Below are 2405 nucleotides of genomic sequence, written 5' to 3' on the forward strand. Positions count from 1 at the left end.
GAGGAGGAGGAGGAGGAGGAGGAGGAGGATGGGTAAACAGGATAGCTCAGTGCAAACCTCCTTTCAGTCCCCACTACTATGAAAAAACCTCTCATGTTAAAAATTTCATTCAATTAGTCCAAGCTAAATTTTTCTAGGGCCTAATGCATGTAAGCTGTTCTGATTAGCCTAAAAAATGAGGGGTCATCCATTAAAGCATCAAATGCTAGCAGTAAGCACAGAGGGGAAGGCATAAAACATAGCACACCAGGCTGCAAATCACCTCAGGACCATCAGAAGTTCCACTGTGGCACTCAGTGATGCTCTGGGCATGAGGTGGGATACTAGCCCACCTGAGAATGCTATGCTATTTACATTTGTGTGTGTGTGTGTGCGCGCGCACGCTTTTTGAGACAGGGTGTCACTATGCAGTTCAAGCTGGCCTTGAGCTCACTTTGTAACCCAGGCTTGTCTCGAACTTGCAACAGTCCTCCAGCCTCAGCCCCTGTCCTCATCTGTCTGTTTTTAGTTAAGGGAAAAAAGTTTAGAGCTGGACATGGTGGTTCATGCCTGTAATCCCAGCACATGGAAAGCTGAGGCAGGACGACTGCCCCAGTTCAAATTGAGCTTAAATTATATAGTGAGACCTTGACTCAAAAAGCTCCCACTACAGAAAACAAAAGGTTTAAAGTTTTATTCTTCTCCCCCCTTGGGATATTTGGAAAACAAAAATAGAAAAATTAAGTTTATTTAAAAAAAACCAAAAAACTAATTATACTCCATAAAGAAAACAACAGCAAAAATATTTTGATTTTTGTGTTTTTGTTCATTTGTTCCCTCTAAGTTAAACCTCCTACTCATTTCATAATTTTTTGTTCTCAGACAGCATCGTGCTGAGTTGCCCTCCCTGGGCTAAAGTTTGTGATCCTCCTGGTCCTTCCAAGTGCTGTGATTACAGGTGTGTTACCATGCCCAGCTTGTTTTAGTCTTTTATCATATATATATATATATATATTCCTACATTTGCACTTCTAATAAAAATTCTAACACACTTTAAGAATTCTAGAGACCCAGTCCTAGCCTAGGTCCCGTGAGTGTGTGGGAGAGCTTCCCACAACCCTGAGCTGGCGGGACCAACTCTGGGTCCCAGCCGAGGCACAACGTGGGTGAGACCCTCTACCATCCCCTTGGGACAACCCCTCCACTCTGCAGCACCTCCCCTACCCCGCCCGCCGAGTAGGAATTTCTTCCACATTCCAGGAACCCCCAGACCCAGTCTGAGCCTAGGTCCGGTGAGTGTGTGGGAGAGCTCCCAGCTACATTGTGCCTGCAGGACCAACTCCAGGTCCCAGCCCAGGCGCAGCATGGGTGAGAACCTCCTCCACCCCCTTGGGACGCCCCACACCACTCCATAGCACCTCCCTACCCCGCCCGCCTAGTTGGAATTTCTGCCACATTCCAGGAACAACGAGACCAAGTCCTACCCCAGACACAGTGAGTGTGTGGGAGAGCTGCCTCTCCCCCTACTCCACCTTGTGCCCTTCAGGCTCAGCTCAGGCCTGGGGTGTAAACCTCCAGCTGCAATTCCTACAGAGAGGGTAGAGGATAGAACCACCCAGCTGGTCCAGGAGCAGAACATCTTGCCACAGGGCACAACAGGTTCACCCTCAAGGGCAGCAGCAGGAAGGAGCTGAGCACAACAGCCAGACCCAAGCAAGGCAGAGCTGGATAAATCCAGACTTTGTAGATCTGCACCTCAACTTCAGTATGTACTAAGGTTATAACTACAACGAAGATCTGCAACAAAGGTCAGAAGACAGTGATACACAAAATGACGAGAAGGAACAAAATGTAACCTGAGAACAAAACACCACCCATAAAAAGTACAGGGGACACTAATACAGAACAAATTGAGAATCACACAGCTGAAAGTAATGAATCAACGGCTTCTGAAAGAAACAGCTGCAGAAAGGTAGAAAGGAACTCAGATTGGAATTAAAAAAAGAAATCCCTGAATTAATAACATCTGCAGTAAAGAATCAAATGCAGAAACACATGGAAGAAACCCAGTGCCCACCCAGAACAAGTGCGGAGGACACTAGCTCGGCTCAAATGCATGAATTAATAGTGTCGATAGTAAATAAGCAATAGCATAAAGATATAGAGGAAATCAGAGCACAACTCTTTTATGAAATAAAAAAAGAATTCTAAGAACTCACAGCATCTGAAGTAAAGAAGCAAGTACAGAAACATAGGGAGGAAACACAATCTGAAAAAAACACTGCAGTACAAGAATTTATAACTGCTTCTAAAGACACTGATAAAAAAAACAGAGATTAGAAAAATGACGGATTCCTTGAATGAGCAATACAGGAAAGAAATAGAACGCATGAAGCAGAGTCAAAGAGATATAGAAGAAATTAAAA

The 2405-nt window shown here is 44.8% G+C and overlaps 1 protein-coding gene across 1 annotated transcript in view; it reads right to left on the reverse strand.

Moving 5' to 3' along the window:
• Ipo11 (importin 11) overlaps positions 1 to 2405 on the reverse strand; it is a 219016-nt gene that overhangs the window by 1806 nt on the left and 214805 nt on the right. The window lies entirely within an intron of this gene.

This window comes from Octodon degus, unplaced genomic scaffold (assembly GCF_000260255.1).
Source record: "Octodon degus isolate 3935 unplaced genomic scaffold, OctDeg1.0 scaffold00001, whole genome shotgun sequence".
NCBI classification, from domain to species: domain Eukaryota; kingdom Metazoa; phylum Chordata; class Mammalia; order Rodentia; family Octodontidae; genus Octodon; species Octodon degus.